This window comes from Lactuca virosa, chromosome 1 (genome assembly GCF_052849685.1).
Source record: "Lactuca virosa cultivar CGN04683 chromosome 1, Lactuca_virosa_CGN04683_v6, whole genome shotgun sequence".
Classification (NCBI taxonomy): Eukaryota; Viridiplantae; Streptophyta; class Magnoliopsida; order Asterales; family Asteraceae; genus Lactuca; species Lactuca virosa.
The window spans coordinates 264,849,855-264,868,839 of record NC_136426.1 but is presented as its reverse complement, the minus strand read 5'-3'; the positions used below and the strand labels follow the sequence as shown (position 1 = coordinate 264,868,839).

General features: G+C 40.8%; 1 long non-coding RNA gene across 1 annotated transcript; it reads left to right on the top strand.

Moving 5' to 3' along the window:
- Positions 1–1,763: 1,763 nt before the first annotated feature.
- Positions 1,764–2,928, top strand: LOC145109257 (uncharacterized). The gene is made up of 3 exons (XR_013708851.1): positions 1,764–1,929; positions 2,122–2,191; positions 2,804–2,928. It is a non-coding gene; the product is annotated as an uncharacterized LOC145109257 (long non-coding RNA).
- The last annotated feature ends 16,057 nt before the right edge of the window (positions 2,929–18,985 follow it).

Sequence of the window (18,985 nt, the reverse complement as noted above, 5' to 3'; positions counted from 1 at the left end):
ATGGTGATAACAATTACGAAAGACACAGTGCATGACATGTTGGGTTTACCAAATGTATGGGAAGACTTCTTGAGCATGAGTAGTTGTGAGAAAGATAATGAAGTTCTGCAAGAATGGAAAAGTCAATATGATAAAAAAGGGTTTAATGGTGAAGAATACCTGAAAAGGATCAAAAAAACAAAGCAAGACAATCTTATGTTTAGGCTGAATTTCCTGACCCTTTTCATTAACACATTTGTGGAATCAACTTTGAGTGGTACCAATCAAATAAATGTTGTGAATAAGTTGGTCTTGGTAAGAGACTTCTGTGACATCCCCAAAATCACGGCCAGAAAAGACCGGTTTCATTTATGCTTTTAAAATAATTTCAGAGTAAATCCATTGATTTAAAAGAGTTGTGGAATTTGTCCCCAAAATAATACATGATAAAATAAGGTTTATCAAAGCATTTCTTAAAGAAATGTATTTTCATTATATAACAAAACTCGAGATGTCGTGTTTCGATACAGACACAAAAGCATAAACAATAAAACATAGACCTTACACAGTTATATACAACTACAGGTCTATAAACAAAAACATCTTCACAAGTTCTCCAACTTATGCCCTCGCGCCCCTACGTGTAATACAAAGAAACTGAGTGGGTCAGACTTGGGAGCCTGGTGAGCATATAGGGTTTTCAACCCACAATAAATAATTATATTTAAGTTCACCAACCAACAATAACCCGATTACCCATTCCCGTTATCCTCACTTTACGTCCCTATGACAACAACTATTACAAGGGACCTAATCTAGGATTTTCATCGGGACGGACACTACTGCAAAGGGGTTTCCTCAGCAATGAATGTCCTAAGGCAACCACGAGGGGGATAGAATACAACAAATGAACACCCAAGTTCATTACTGTAACGCCCGGGTTTCGGGGCTAAGCATTTTTAGACAATGTAATAGTCTAGGTCAACTATTGTAACTCTTTTGATGTAATAAAAATGAAATATTTGAGTATTTTGTGAATTATGTGAATTTATGTGCTTATTATTTAATTATAAATGTATAATTAATAAAGAATAAAAATAAGCGTCAAAATTAAAATATGATATAAGCCCGATATCTTTACATAAAGTTGTAGTGGTCAAAACAAGGATTCCGGAGATATAAAGAACGCCGAAATCCGAGTTATAACGAAGAAGTTATGACCCGACGAAGTTTCACGACGGAACCGGCACGATACCGGGAAGCGTGAATAGTGAATTTACGATAAAGCGAGTTTTTAGCTGACACGACCTAAACGAGAATCGAAGAGCTCGCTAATTGTGGCATAACAATAAAAAGACAGACGAAAACGGACGTCGGATGAGGAAGTTATGAATTTTTAACGGACCAATCCTGTCCCGGCCTGTTAAAAATATAACTTTTAAAATAAATTCAAAATTAGCCAATGGAGTCTAAACGAAAGTTGTAGATTACGTTCCCGCCTTCGCGTGGATATAAATAACGTTAAAAACGAAGCTCGTATGCGAGAGTTATGATTTTTCTAAGTCGGGAGGCCGATACGCGATATTGGGTGACGTGGCACCACCAGAAATTGGACATGTGGCACCACCAGAAATTGGACACATGGCACCACCAGAAATTGGACATGTGACACCACCAGAATTTGGACAAGTGGCACCACCAGAAGGCCACCACATGCCCCAACTCACTATAAATAGAAGTGTCGGGTTCTCTCATTTCTTACACCTTTCCTCTTCCACTTTCTCTCTCTAAACTCTCTCTCTAAGCTCCCTTGAGCCCCTAAAGTCTAGGTAAACCCCCTAGCACCCGAAGGAAGTTCCGAGGCTCCCGGAGTCCCGAGAAAAGAACCTTTCGGCTCGGAAACGCTGCTCCAGCGAAGTCCGGTTTTGAGAAAAACCCGCTATAAGTAAGGTACGCCTACGAAATTTTTAATATAACTTTTAAATAATTATAGTAATGTTATTAGGTCCTTAAAATAATTATTTGGGCTATTATTATTTATATATTGAGTGTTATTTAACGCTTATATAATAATAATAATAGCTAGACTATTAATTAGTCACGGTTAACGTTAAAACTAAACTCTAGTGGTATTAATACTAGGTTTTGGTCAAGGAAAAATTGTTTTGAGATAACGAAGTGCTGTTCAAATACCGAGTCACCACCTAATCAGGTGAGTGCATAGTTACTTTCATCTTACACATAGATATGAAGTATTTTATATTAATACGTGCTATGTGTGCATATTATTTGAATACTTGCTGCCTATGCTGATGAAAGATTTTTATACATGTTTTAAATAATTTAAACTGTATATGTATTTTATATCTACAAAAATGTTGGGGTAAAACATGGGTAGATGTAATAAGACAATGTGTGATAAAATGATGAGAGGCCTCGATGTTGTTGTTATTGATTCTGTCATCTAGCGGAGTATGGATGACGACCACAGACTCTTCTAGACAGTCCAGTGGAACGCTAGCAGGCTCGCAACCTGTAGGTGTTTGTGAACGATGTGTTCACCGGTGTACTCCATCCCCCTCATGGTTGCCTTTAGGACATTTATTGCTGAGGAGACCCCTTGGCAGTAGTGTCCATCCCGATATTGATCCTTAGTCTAGGTCCCTTATGATAGGTGTTTTAGGGACGTAATGTGAGGATAACGGGAACGGGTAATCGGGTTATTGTTGATTGATGAAATTAATAAACTTATTTATTGTGGGTTGAAAACCCTATGTGCTCACCAGGCTCCCAAGCCTGACCCACTCAGTTTCTTGTATTACAGGTAGTGGCGCACGAGCATAGATATGATGTTTGGGATGAGAGATTACGGATATAGGCATGTAGATATGAATAAATGTAGTAAGGCTTATATTGTACTGTTTATGCTTTTGATCTGTATTGAACATGACATCCCGAGGTTTTTAATGAAATACATTTCTACGGAAATGCTTTGATAAATCTTTATCATATTTTATTTTGGGAACAAATTCCGCAACACTTTTATTTAAAATGTTACTCTGATTTTTAAACAAAGCATAAACAAAAATCGGTCTTTTCTGGCCGTGAAAATGGGGATGTCACAGTTGGTATCAGAGCATTAGTTTAAGCGAACTAGGAATTTGTAGGATTTCTAGACTTAAACTTAGAATGCTAAGCAATGATTGTGAGGTGTGAGCACTAGCTTATTTTAGGAATTGTGCCTAAAATGCTTTTATGTGCTAAATGATTTATGCCTTATATGCTGTTATTTGTTCGGATCTATGGTCTGTTGCCGACCGGATCTGGAAACCTTATGTGTTTAGGATTCTAAACGTACAACTACGATATTAGAACTAACATGTAAACGTTTCGGAGAGATAAGGATGATTTAAACGTCTATCCCGAATAAAGATCTAAATTCACCTTATTCGGTGTATAGATCAAAATGGCAAGAACCCGCAGTGGAGCTGGAAACGCAAACAAAAACAGGAATCGACCACCTGTAATTGAGCAAATACATGTTGTAGCTGCAGCACCTGAGCCAGTAACGATGGCTGGTGTACAATTGATGATTCAGGCGATGTTGGATAATCAGATGGAAGAAACTAGACGTCTGCTTCGACAAAATCGTGAAGAACTTTCAATCCAAGTTGAAGAGCCCGAAGTGAATGGAGGGCCATCGGAAGGTGGAAACTTCAGTGGTACCGTTGGTCAAGACAACCCACAAATTGTTAGACAAGGCAATCGTAATGGAGGAAATGATGGAAGAGGATGTAAATACAAGGATTTTATGGCGTCTAAGCCACCGTGTCTATCCGGAAGCCCGACGCCGGTGCAAATTATGGATTGGATCTCCGAAATGGAGACAATGTTTGAAAGTTGCGAATGCAGCAACAGGCAGAAGACCGCTCTTGCGATCCCGTTGTTGAAATCTGGCGTGTTGAGTTGGTGGAAGCTGTTAGCTGACTCTATGCCCAAGGGAGAAGCGAGTAAAATGTCTTGGGAAGATTTTGTGGAACAACTGAAACTGCAATACTGCTCAGAGCAGGACCTACTGGAAATCAATAACGAGTTTCAGAATTTGAAGAAGGGAAAGATGAGCGTTGCTGAATACGCTGCAAGTTTCACGGAGAAAATGAAGCTTATCCCATACCTAGTTCCAACAGAACTCTCAAAGGTCAATAAGTTTGCCCTTGGACTACCAGCGGACTATGGTCCAATGGTTAAGCAAGCAACCACGTTGAAAGCCGCCATCTGGGCTGCCAGAAATGTTGAGACCCAGATCAGGGAGAAAGGTCTGGAAAGGTCAGAGGTTGGTGAGAAGAGGAAGTTTGACGGACCCTCGGGGTCCAGCAAAAAGGGTAAATTCTCAAAGTCTAGTTCGAAAGGAGGTGGAGGAGGCGAAGTGAAGTGGTGTGACAAGTGCAAGAAGAAGCACTCTGGGAAGTGTGACGGAGGGGTCACTTGTTTCAAATGTGGGAAGCCTGGGCACTATGCCAATGAATGCACATTCACTAAGAAGGTCTGTTATGAGTGCAACGAGGAGGGGCACATTTCGAGGGACTGCCCGAAGAAGAAGGAAGCAGGAAGACCCAACATTCCACCAAAGCCGAAGGCTAGAGCCTTCCAGATGACACTGGAAGCTGCTAAGGAAGAAGCTGATGTCGCTTCAGGTACCTTTCTCGTAAACAAATTGCCTGCCCAAATTTTATTTGATTCTGGAGCCAACTACTCCTTTATTTCGCATGAATTTGGTAGAAAGCTAGCTTTGCCTGTCGATAGACTAGATAATGCCTTATTAGTCGAAGTTGCTAGTGGCAAGTTTGTACCTGTTAACCATCGTATGAAAAACATCTTAATTGATTTGAACGGGAATAAGTTTCAAGAGGAATTATTGCCTATCGAACTTAACGGTTTCGACATCGTGTTGGGAATGGATTGGCTTAGCACCAATGATGCGGAAATACTGTGCAAAAAGAAGATCGTAAAAGTAAACCCGCCTGGGAAAGAGTCGTTTATGGTGTATGGGGACAAACGCAGGGTAAATTCTGGAATCATTTCTCTAATGAAAGCCAGAAAATGTTTGACCAAGGGATGTACATCATATTTAGCATTCGTGATCGATGCTAAGAAGGAAAAGAAGGTGATACAGAGCATTCCTGTCGTGTGTGATTATCCGGAAGTATTTCCCGAAGATCTTCCCGGATTACCGCCTGATCGACAAGTAGAATTCCGTATTGACTTGTTACCAGGAACGACACCAATAGCAAAAGCACCTTACCGATTAGCACCGACGGAGATGAAGGAGCTGATGATGCAACTTCAGGAGTTATTGGACAAAGGTTTCATTAGACCTAGTTCATCACCCTGGGGAGCTCCGGTGTTATTCGTGAAAAAGAAAGATGGAAGTATGAGAATGTGTATTGATTACAGAGAGCTTAACAAGGCAACAATAAAGAATAGATATCCGTTGCCAAGGATTGATGACCTGTTCGATCAACTGCAAGGTTCAAGTTATTTCTCAAAGATCGATCTTAGGTCAGGATATCATCAACTGAAGGTGAGAGATCAGGATATTGAGAAGACTGCGTTCAGAACGAGATATGGACACTACGAGTTCTTGGTTATGTCGTTTGGACTAACTAATGCTCCAGCAGCATTCATGGATCTGATGAACAGGGTTTGTAAACCATTCCTCGATAAATCCGTGATAGTGTTCATAGATGACATTCTCATCTACTCGAAAAGCCAAGAAGAGCATGGTAGACACTTGCGGGAAGTGTTAGAAGTCTTGAAGAAGGAGAAGCTGTATGCTAAATTCTCCAAATGTGATTTTTGGATTCGAGAAGTCCAATTCTTGGGTCACGTGGTCAACCAAGAAGGGATAATGGTCGATCCAGCAAAGATTGAAGCGGTAATGAAGTGGGAACAACCAAAAAGTCCCACGGAGATCCGAAGCTTTTTGGGATTAGCCGGATATTACCGAAGGTTTATCCAAGGATTTTCTTGAATCGCTAGTCCATTAACAGCGTTAACCCACAAAGGAGTTACCTATGCTTGGAGTGATAAGCATAAAGAAGCATTCGAGAAGCTAAAGAAGAAACTATGCGAGGCACCGATACTTTCTCTACCCAATGGAGTTGAAGACTTCACTGTTTATAGCGATGCGTCTGGTGTTGGGTTGGGTTGTGTTTTGACCCAAAGAGAAAAGGTGATCGCATATGCGTCTCGACAGTTGAAGGAACATGAAAAGAACTACCCGACTCATGACTTGGAGTTGGCGGCGGTAGTTTTCGCTCTAAAAATATGGAGGCATTACCTCTATGGCACGAAGTGCAAACTTTTCACCGATCATAAGAGTCTCCAATATCTCTTTAATCAGAAAGAATTGAACATGAGGCAACGATGCTGGCTAGAATTACTCAAGGACTATGACTGTGAGATACTTTACCACCCCGGTAAAGCAAACGTTGTCGCTGATGCTCTCAGTCGAAAAGTCAACCTTGAAAGAAAAAGGCCAAGAGCGTTGAGAATAGAAATTGTCTCGACCATTGTGGAAAGTATCAGGGAAGCTCAAGAAGAAGCTTCAGAGAAGAGTGACCGAAAAGAAGAACGTTTGGGAAAAACATCAGTGTTCGGTACAAACAGTCAAGGACTAAAGGTATTCCAAGATCGGATTTGGGTACCTAAGACTGGAGGAATAAGAGATCTTCTGATGGAAGAAGCTCACAAGACCATGTACTCGATTCATCCCGGTAGCACTAAAATGTATAGGGACCTAAAACCCTACTACTGGTGGCCGACGATGAAGCTCGACGTTGCGAAATATGTGGCCGAGTGTGTAACTTGTGCAAGAGTTAAGGCCCAACATCAGAAACCATATGGGAGTTTAGAACCCTTACCTGTACCCATGGGTAAATGGGAAGACATCACCATGGATTTTGTGACTAAACTACCCAGGACGAAGAACGGTCACGACATGATTTGGGTGGTCGTGGATCGTTTCACAAAGAGTGCACACTTCATAGCTGCCAATGAAAGGTGGTTTATGGATAAGCTTGCAAATGCTTACGTGAAGGAAATTGTGAGACTTCACGGTGTTCCTCTAACAATTGTATCGGATCGTGATAGTCGTTTCACGTCAAGGTTTTGGAGAAGTCTACAAGAGGAATTGGGTACGAAGTTATGTCTGAGTACAGTTTACCATCCGCAGACTGATGGTCAGAGTGAAAGAACGATTCAAACGCTTGAAGATATGTTGAGAGCATGTACCCTCGAGTTCCAAGGTAACTGGGATGAGCACTTACCTTTGGTAGAATTTTCCTACAACAACAGTTTCCACTCGAGCATCAAGATGGCACCCTATCAAGCTTTGTATGGACAAAAGTGTCGTACGCCTTCTTGTTGGCTCGAGGCTGGAGAAAAGCAGTTTATGGGCCCCGAGATAGTCCATGAGACTGCTGAGAAACTGAAGGTGATCAGGGAAAGGATGTTAGCAGCTCAGGATCGTCAGAAGAGCTATGCTGACAAGAAAAGACGACCGATGACCTTCGAAGTTGGGGATTCCGTTTTGCTTAAAGTCTCACCGTGGAAAGGACTTATACGATTCGGGAAACAAGGAAAGCTGAGTCCAAGGTTTATTGGACCGTTCAAAGTTCTTCAGAAGATTGGGAACCAAGCTTACAAGCTGGAATTGCCCGAAGAACTCGATGGTATTCATAACACCTTCCATGTATGTTATCTGAGGAAATTCACGGGAGAAGTTCCCGACATAATTCCGATCTCGGAGTTAAGAATGGATGAGAATAAGAGGCTAATCGAAGAGCCCGAGGCAATTGTTGACCGTAAGATTAAGAAGTTACGACGCAAGATGGTCGACTTAGTGCTAGTCCGATGGAAACATTCGAATGGGCCGAATCTCACTTGGGAAACAGAGGATGACATGATGAGTCGCTATCCGCATCTGTTTGCTGACGCATGATTCCGGGACGGAATCATCCTAAGGGGGAGAGAATTGTAACGCCCGGGTTTCGGGGCTAAGCATTTTTAGACAATGTAATAGTCTAGTTCAACTATTGTAACTCTTTTGATGTAATAAAAATGAAATATTTGAGTATTTTGTGAATTATGTGAATTTATGTGCTTATTATTTAATTATAAATGTATAATTAATAAAGAATAAAAATAAGCGTCAAAATTAAAATATGATATAAGCCCGATATCTTTACATAAAGTTGTAGTGGTCAAAACAAGGATTCCGGAGATATAAAGAACGCCGAAATCCGAGTTATAACGAAGAAGTTATGACCCGACGAAGTTTCACGACGGAACCGGCACGATACCGGGAAGCGTGAATAGTGAATTTACGATAAAGCGAGTTTTTAGCCGACACGACCTAAACGAGAATCGAAGAGCTCGTTAATTGTGGCATAACAATAAAAAGACAGACGAAAACGGACGTCGGATGATGAAGTTATGAATTTTTAACGGACCAATCATGTCCCGGCCTGTTAAAAATATAACTTTTAAAATAAATTCAAAATTAGCCAACGGAGTCTAAACGAAAGTTGTAGATTACGTTCCCGCCTTCGCGTGGATATAAATAACGTCAAAAACGAAGCTCGTATGCGAGAGTTATGATTTTTCTAAGTCGGGAGGCCGATACGCGATATTGGGTGACGTGGCACCACCAGAAATTGGACATGTGGCACCACCAGAAATTGGACACATGGCACCACCAGAAATTGGACATGTGACACCACCAGAATTTGGACAAGTGGCACCACCAGAAGGCCACCACATGCCCCAACTCACTATAAATAGAAGTGTCGGGTTCTCTCATTTCTTACACCTTTCCTCTTCCACTTTCTCTCTCTAAACTCTCTCTCTAAGCTCCCTTGAGCCCCTAAAGTCTAGGTAAACCCCCTAGCACCCGAAGGAAGTTCCGAGGCTCCCGGAGTCCCGAGAAAAGAACCTTTCGGCTCGGAAACGCTGCTCCAGCGAAGTCCGGTTTTGAGAAAAACCCGCTATAAGTAAGGTACGCCTACGAAATTTTTAATATAACTTTTAAATAATTATAGTAATGTTATTAGGTCCTTAAAATAATTATTTGGGCTATTATTATTTATATATTGAGTGTTATTTAACGCTTATATAATAATAATAATAGCTAGACTATTAATTAGTCACGGTTAACGTTAAAACTAAACTCTAGTGGTATTAATACTAGGTTTTGGTCAAGGAAAAATTGTTTTGAGATAACGAAGTGTTGTTCAAATACCGAGTCACCACCTAATCAGGTGAGTGCATAGTTACTTTCATCTTACACATAGATATGAAGTATTTTATATTAATACGTGCTATGTGTGCATATTATTTGAATACTTGCTGCCTATGCTGATGAAAGATTTTTATACATGTTTTAAATAATTTAAACTGTATATGTATTTTATATCTACAAAAATGTTGGGGTAAAACATGGGTAGATGTAATAAGACAATGTGTGATAAAATGATGAGAGGCCTCGATGTTGTTGTTATTGATTCTGTCATCTAGCGGAGTATGGATGACGACCACAGACTCTTCTAGACAGTCCAGTGGAACGCTAGCAGGCTCGCAACCTGTAGGTGTTTGTGAACGATGTGTTCACCGGTGTACTCCATCCCCCTCATGGTTGCCTTTAGGACATTTATTGCTGAGGAGACCCCTTGGCAGTAGTGTCCATCCCGATATTGATCCTTAGTCTAGGTCCCTTATGATAGGTGTTTTAGGGACGTAATGTGAGGATAACGGGAACGGGTAATCGGGTTATTGTTGATTGATGAAATTAATAAACTTATTTATTGTGGGTTGAAAACCCTATGTGCTCACCAGGCTCCCAAGCCTGACCCACTCAGTTTCTTGTATTACAGGTAGTGGCGCACGAGCATAGATATGATGTTTGGGATGAGAGATTACGGATATAGGCATGTAGATATGAATAAATGTAGTAAGGCTTATATTGTACTGTTTATGCTTTTGATCTGTATTGAACATGACATCCCGAGGTTTTTAATGAAATACATTTCTACGGAAATGCTTTGATAAATCTTTATCATATTTTATTTTGGGAACAAATTCCGCAACACTTTTATTTAAAATGTTACTCTGATTTTTAAACAAAGCATAAACAAAAATCGGTCTTTTCTGGCCGTGAAAATGGGGATGTCACAATTACACCTACAGGTTATGAGCCTGTCAGCATTCCACTGAACTGTTTAGAAAAGTCCATGGTCGTCATCCATATTCTGCTGAATGACTAGCTCATAATAACATCGAGTCCTCTCATCAGTTTATCACACATCAACTATCTACCCAAGTTCTACCCAACATTTTTGTAGATAACAACATACATATGCATTCATATGCAACTTAAAAACTAATAAGATACTCATTCAATACTCGTTCCAAATAAACAAATAACATACATATACACGTATATTTATACACACATAACACATATTCTATAGGAGATACTTCATATCTATGTGTTAGAAGAAAGGGGATATACACTCACTTGATCAGAAGATGATCGGACAGCACTACGACTCTAAGAGTAGTGTTCTTCGGTGAAATCGGGATGCTTTCTTGAAAATCGGGCTTCTTGCGAGCAGAGTTTCGGCTCGGAAACTTTACTTCTCGGGATCCTCGGGGCTTCGGGACTTGCTTCGGGTCTCAGGAATGATACTGGGGCTTCGGGGGTATAAATTGCACGTAAAACGATATAATACGGGAGAGAGGAAAGGAATTGAGCAACAAAACTCGGCTGACCTTCAACATCTATTTATAGGGCCATTTTCTGTACTCACATCGTGAGATTTAAGTGCTCACGTTGTGAGCTCAGTAGGTCACTGCGTTCGTCATTCGTCCACTTGCTCTGGAGGGTGTCCAGTCTGTGCTCACCTCGTGAGCTCTGACACAGCCTCAAAGTTTGCTTTCCGAACTTTAGAAATTCATATCTTTCGCATACGAGCTCCGTTTTCGACGTTCTTTATATGCACGCGTAGGTGAGATTATGCTCTACAACTATCGTTTAGACTCCGTCGGCTAATTTTGAATTTATTTTTTATTATATTATTTTTAGTAGGTCGGGACAGGAAAACTCCGTTATAAACTCATAACTTCTTCATCTGACGTCCATTTTCGTTTGTCTTTCTTCCGTTGCACTACTATAGACGAGATCTTCGATTCTCGATTAGATTGTTTCGTCTAGAAATCACTCGATCTCATAATCGAACTTTAGGCTGCATACTGCTAAGCTGAAACTTAGAAAAATAATAACTTCCTCATACGAAGTCAGATTTAGACGTTCTTTTTATGCACGCTCTCGGATTAATGTATTCTACGACTTTAGTTTAGATTACTAAGGCTAAATATCTCTCTATCGTAAATTCACTATTTACGTCACACAGTGTCGTACCGGTTCTGTCGCGAAACTTCGACAGGTCATAACTTCTTCGTTATAACTCAGATTTCGACATTCTTTATATATTCGAAATCCTTGTCACGACCACTACGTCTTCAGGTATCGACAGCGGCTTTATCTAACATTTTATTTTTACGCTTATTTTTATTCTTAATTCAATTAAGCCACACAATTAAGCATAAAACACATAATACTCAAATAATACATTCTTATTATTTCAAAATGAGTTACAAAGGTTAACCTAGACTATTACATCATCATTAATGCCTAGCCTAGAAACACGGGCGTTACAATTCTCTCCACCTTAGGATGATTCCGTCCCCGTAATCACACATCAACAAACAAATGCGGATAGCGACTCTTCATGTCACTCTCCGTTTCCTAGGTGAGATTTGGCCCATTCGTATGTTTCCATCGGACAAGCACTAATTCGGCCATCTTGCGTCGCAACTTCTTAGTCTTACGGTCAACTATTGCCTCTGGTTCTTCAATTAACCTCTTATTTTCATCAATTCGTAATTCCAAAAGTGGAATCATGTCGGGAACTTCTCCCGTGAACTTCCTCAAATAACACACATGGAAAGTGTTATGAATTCCATTTAGTTCTTCGGGTAATTCGAGCTTGTAAGCTTGGTTCCCAATCCTCTGAAGAACTGTAAATGGTCCAATAAACCTTGGACTTAACTTTCCCCTTTTGCCAAACCTTATAAGTCCCTTACACGGCGAGACTTTAAGCAAAACCGAATCCCCAACTTCAAAAGTCATCGGTCTTCTTTTCTTGTTAGCATAGCTCTTTGACGATCCTGAGCTGCTAACATCCTCTCCCTGATTATTTTCAGCTTTTCAGCAGTTTGATGGACTATCTCAGGTCCCATAAACTGCTTTTCCCCAGCCTCAAGCCAACAAGACGGCATACGACACTTCTGTCCGTACAAAGCTTGATAAGGTGTCATCTTTATGCTCGAGTGGAAACTATTATTGTAGGAAAATTCTACCAAAGGTAAATGTTCATCCCAGTTGCCTTGGAATTCCAAGGTACATGCTCTCAGCATATCTTCAAGCGTTTGTATCATTCGTTCACTCTGACCATCAGTCTGTGGATGGTAAGCTGTACGCAAACACAACTTGGTACCCAATTCCTCTTGTAGACTTCTCCAAAATCGCGAGGTGAAACGGCTGTCATGATCTGACATAATCGTTAACGGAACACCGTGAAGCCTCACAATTTCCTTCACGTAAGAATTCACAAGCTTATCCATAGACCATTTCTCATTGGCTGCTATGAAATGCGCACTCTTAGTGAAGCGATCAACGACCACCCAAATCATGTCGTGACCACTCTTGGTTCTGGGCAGTTTAGTGATAAAATCCATCGCGATGTCTTCCCATTTACCCATAGGTACAGGTAAAGGTTCTAAACTCCCATATGGTTTCTGATGTTGTGCCTTGACTCTTGCACAGGTCACACACTCGGCCACATACTTTGCAACATCAAGATTCATCGTCGGCCACCAGTAATAGGGTTTCAGGTCCCTATACATTTTAGTGTTGCCAGGATGAATTGAGTACATGGTTTTGTGAGCTTCTTCCATCAGAATACCTCTTATTCCTCCTGTCTTAGGCACCCAAATCCTATCTTGGAATACCTTCAGTCCGCGACTGTTTGTACCGAACTCCAACGTTTTACCCAAACGTTCCTCCTTTCGGTCATTCTTCTCTGAAGCTTCGTCTTGAGCTTTCTTTATACTCTCCACAATTGTCGAGACAACTTCTATTCTCAACGCTCTTGGTCTCTTTCTTTCAAGATTGACTTTCCGACTGAGAGCATCAGCGACAACATTTGCTTTACCAGGGTGGTAAAGTACCTCACAGTCGTAGTCCTTGAGTAACTCTAGCCAGCGTCGTTGCCTCATATTCAATTCTTTCTGATTAAAGAGATATTGGAGACTCTTATGATCAGTGAAAAGTTTGCACTTCGAGCCATAGAGGTAATGCCTCCATATTTTTAGAGCGAAAACTACCGCTGCCAACTCCAGATCATGAGTGGGGTAGTTCTTCTCATGCTCTTTCAGCTGTCGAGACGCATATGTTATCACCTTTTCTCTTTGGGTCAAAACACAACCCAACCCAAAACCAGACGCATCACTATAGACGGCGAAGTCTTCAACTCCATCGGGTAGAGAAAGAATCGGTGCCTCACATAGCTTCTTCTTTAGCAGCTCGAATGCTTCTTTCTGCTTATCACTCCAAGCATAAGTAGCTCCCTTGTGGGTCAAAGCTGTTAGTGGAGTAGCGATCGAAGAAAAGCCTTGGATAAACCTTCGATAATATCCACCTAATCCCAAAAAGCTTCGGACCTCCATGGGACTTTTTGGTTGTTCCCACTTCATCACAGCTTCAATCTTTGCTGGATCAACCATTATCCCTTCTTGGTTGACCACGTGACCCAAGAATTGGACTTCTCGAATCCAAAAATCACATTTGGAGAACTTAGCATACAACTTCTCCTTCTTCAAGACTTCTAACACTTCTCGCAAGTGTCTGCCATGCTCCTCTTGGCTTTTCGAGTAAATCAGAATGTCGTCTATGAACACTATCACAGATTTATCAAGGAACGGGTTACAAACCCTTTTCATTAAATCCATGAATGCTGCTGGAGCATTGGTTAGTCCAAACGACATAACCAAAAACTCGTAGTGTCCATATCGTGTTCTGAATGCAGTCTTCTCGATATCCTGCTCTCTTACCTTCAGCTGATGATATACTGACCTTAGGTCGATCTTTGAAAAATAACTTGAGCCTTGCAACTGATCGAACAGGTCATCAATCCTTGGCAACGAATATCTATTCTTTATTGTTGCCTTGTCCAACTCTCTATAATCGATGCACATTCTCATACTTCCATCCTTTTTCTTCACGAATAACACCGGAGCTCCCGAGGGTGATGAACTAGGTCTAATGAAACCTTTGTCCAATAACTCCTGAAGTTGCATCATCAGCTCCTTCATCTCCGTTGGTGCTAATCGATAAGGTGCTTTTGCTATTGGCGTTGTTCCTGGTAACAAGTCAATACATAATTCTACTTGTCGATCAGGCGGTAATCCAGGAAGATCTTCGGGAAATACTTCCGGATAATCACACACCACAGGAATGCTTTGCATCTCCTTTTTCTCCTTCTTTGCATCAATCACGAATGCCAAATATGATGTACATCCTTTGGCCAAACACTTTCTGGCTTTCATTAGATAAATGATTCTAGAATTTACCCTGCGTTTGTCCCCATACACCATAAATGACTCTTTCCCTAGCGGGTTTACTTTTACAATCTTCTTCTTGCATAGTATTTCGGCATCATTAGCGCTAAGCCAATCCATTCCCAGCACGATGTCGAAACCATTTAACTCAATAGGCAATAATTCCTCGTGGAACTTATTCCCATTCAAATCAATTAAGTTGTTTTTCATGCGATGGCTAACAGGTATAAACTTGCCATTAGCAATCTCGACTAATAAAGCATTATCTAGTCTATCGACAGGCAAAGCTAGTTTTCTACCAAATTCATGCGAAATAAAGGAGTAGTTGGCTCCAGAATCAAATAAAATTTGGGCAGGTAATTCGTTTACGAGAAAGGTACCTGAAGCGACATCAGCTTCTTCCTTAGCAGCTTCCAATGTCATCTGGAAGGCTCTTGCTTTCGGCTTTGGGGGAATATTGGGTCTTGCTGCCTCCTTCTTTCTCGAACAGTCTTTCAAAATGCGCCCCTCTTCATTACACCCAAAGCACACTCTTTTGTTGGACGGACACTCATTGGCATAATGCCCCGTCTTTCCACACTTGTAGCAGGTCACATCCTCGCTACACTTCCCAGAGTGCTTTTTTTTGCACTTTTCACACCATTTCGATTCGCTCCCTTTTCCTCCTCCAAACTTTTTCGAACAAGACTTCGAAAATTTGCTTTTCTTATTGGAACCTGAAGTTCCTTCAAACTTTCTCTTCTCGCCAACTTCAACCTTGCCGGTGCTCCTCCCTGAGATCATGTTCTCAACAGACTTGGCAGCCCAAATAGCTGCCTCCAGAGTAGGTACCTGACGTACTGGCACAGCGTACTCCCATGGGAGTCCCTTTGCGTATCGATCAACTTTCGTCAACTCGTCTGGAACGATGCGCAAGGCAAACTCCATTTTGTCTGTAAAGGCGTTAGTGTATTCCTCAACTGACATGTTGCCTTTTGTCAATGTCAGAAACTTGTTCTCCAACTCCAGTAGATTTTGGGCCGAGCAGAACTTGCGCTTGAATTGCACCAAGAACTCTGCCCAAGTCAGTTGCAGTGGCTCATTAGGGATTAGGGTCTTCCCCAGAGTGTTCCACCAACGAACAGCTCCACCCCTAAACTGACGTACTGCGAAAGTGGTCTGCAACTTGCCTCTGCAGCCACACGTCATGAAGGCTAGCTCCATTTCCGAGATTCAATCCATAACTCCGATCGGATCCTCCTTTCTAGTGAAGGTCGATGGTTTGCAAGTCAAAAAGTCCTTGTACTTGCATCCTAGTCCATCAATTCCTCCCTCCTGGTGGTTTTGTCTAACTAATGGTGGGTTGGCTTGACCAACAGTCCCACTGAAGTTACCTTTTTCTGACTGCCCTTCACTTAATTCGGGCTGCACAATCGGCATTGAAGGTTCTTCACGATTCTGCTGAAGAAGATGTCTCGTTTCTTCCATCTGACGATCCAACATCGTTTGAATCATCAATTTTACACCAGCCATTGTCATCGGCTCAGGTGCTGCTGCTACAACAGGTATTTGCTCGATTACAGGTGGTTGATTCCTGTTTTTGTTCACGTTTCCAACTCCGCTTCTTGTTCTTGCCATTTTTGATCTACACACCAAATAAGGTGAATTTAGATCCTCAATCACGATAGAGAATCAAATCATCCTTATCACTACGAAACGTTTACATGCTAGTTCTAATACCGTCGTCATACGCTTAGAATCCTAAACACATAAGGTCTCCAGATCCGGTTGGCAACAAACCATAGATCCGAACAAATAATATCATATATGGCAAACATATAACATTTAGCACATAAAAGCATTTTAGGCAACTTTCCTAATATAAACTAGTGCTCGTGTCTAAAATATAACAGACACTACATCAAAATCTTCACTTAGCATTCTAAGTTTAAGTCTAGAAATCCTAAAAATTCCTAGTTCGCTTAAACTAATGCTCTGATATCAACTGTGACATCCCCAAAATTACGGCCAGAAAAGACCGGTTTCATTTATGCTTTTAAAATAATTTCAGAGTAAATCCATTGATTTAAAAGAGTTGCAAAATTTGTCCCCAAAACAATACATGATAAAATAAGATTTATCAAAGCATTTCTTAAAGAAATGTATTTTCATTATATAACAAAACTCGGGATGTCATGTTCCGATACAGACACAAAAGCATAAGCAATAAAACATAGACCTTACACAGTTATATACAACTATAAGTCTATAAACAAAAACATCTTCACAAGTTCTCCAACTTATGCTCTCGCGCCGCTACGTGTAATACAAAGAAACTGAGTGGGTCAGGCTTGGGAGCCTGGTGAGGATACAGGGTTTTCAACCCAAAATAAATAATTATATTGAATTTCATCAACCAACAATAACCCGATTACCCATTCCAGTTATCCTCACTTTACCTCCCTATGACAACAATTATTACAAGGGACCTAATCTAGGATTTTCATCGAGACGGACACTACTGAAAAGGGGTTTCCTTAGAAATGAATGTCCTAAGGCAACCATGAGGGGGATAGAATACATCAAATGAACACCCAAGTTTATTACACCTACATGTTATGAGCCTACCAGCGTTCCGCTTAACTGTCTAGAAAAGTCCGTAGTCGTCATCCATATTCTGTTGAATGACTAGATCACAATCACATCGAGGCCTCTCATCAGTTTATCACACATCAAATATCTACCCAAGTTCTACCCAACATTTTTGTAGATAACAACATACACATGCATTCATATGCAACTTAAAAAACTGATAAGATACTTATTCAATACTCGTTCCAAATAAACAGATAACATACATATACACGTATATTTATACACACATAACATGTATTCTATAGGAGATACTTCATATCTATGTGTTAAAAGAAAGGGAATACACACTCACTTGATCAGAAGATGATCGGACATTACTACGGCTCTAAGAGTAGTGTTCTTCGGTGAAACCGGGATGCTTTCTTGAAAACGGGCCTTCTTGCAGGCAGAGTTTCGGTTCGGAAACTTTACTTCTCGGGATCCTCGGGGCTTTAGGACTTTCTTCGAGTCTCGGGAATGATATCGAGGCTTCGAGGGTATAAATTGCATGTAAAACGACGTAATACGGGAGAGAGGAAAGGAATTGAGCAACAAAACTCGCCTGGCCTTCAACTTCTATTTATAGGGCCATTTTCTGCACTCACGTCGTGAGATTTAAGTGCTCAAGTCGTGAGCTCAGTAGGTCACTGCGTTCGTCATTCGTCCACTTGCTCTGGAGGGTGTCCAGTCTGTGCTCACGTCGTGAGCACTGTGCTCACCTCGTGAGCACTGACACAGCCTCGAAGTTTGCGTTCCGAACTTCAGAAATTCATATATTTCGCATACGAGCTCGTTTTCGACGTTCTTTATATGCACGCGTAGGTGAGATTATGCTCTACAACTCTCGTTTAGACTATGTCCGCTAATTTTGACTTTATTTTATATTATATTATTTTTAGTAGGCCGGGACAAGAAAACTTCGTTATAAACTCATAACTTCTTCATCTGACGTCCGTTTTCGTTTGTCTTTCTTCCGTTGCACTACTATCGACGAGATCTTTGATTCTCGTTTAGATTGTTTCCTCTAGAAATCACTCGATCTCATAATCGAACTTTGGGCTGGATACTGCTAAGCTGAAACTTAGAAAAATCATAACTTCCTCATACGAAGTCAGATTTAGACGTTCTTTTTATGCACGCTCTGGGTTTAACGTATTCTACGACTTTAGTTTAGATTACTAAGGCTAAATATCTCTCTATCGTAAATTCACTATTTACGTCACACAGTGTCGTACCGGTTCTGTCGCGAAACTTCGACATGTCATAACTTCTTCGTTATAACTCAGATTTCGGCATTCTTTATATATTCGAAATCCTTGTCACGACCACTACGTCTTCAGGTATCGACAGCAGCTTTATCTAACATTTTATTTTTACGCTTATTTTTATTCTTAATTCAATTAAGCCACACAATTAAGCATAAAACACATAATACTCAAATAATACATTCTTATTATTTCAAAATGAGTTACAAAGGTTAACCTAGACTATTACATCATCATTAATGCCTAGCCTAGAAACACGGGCGTTACAATTCTCTCCACCTTAGGATGATTCCGTCCCCGTAATCACACATCAACAAACAAATGCGGATAGCGACTCTTCATGTCACTCTCCGTTTCCCAGGTGAGATTTGGCCCATTCGTATGTTTCC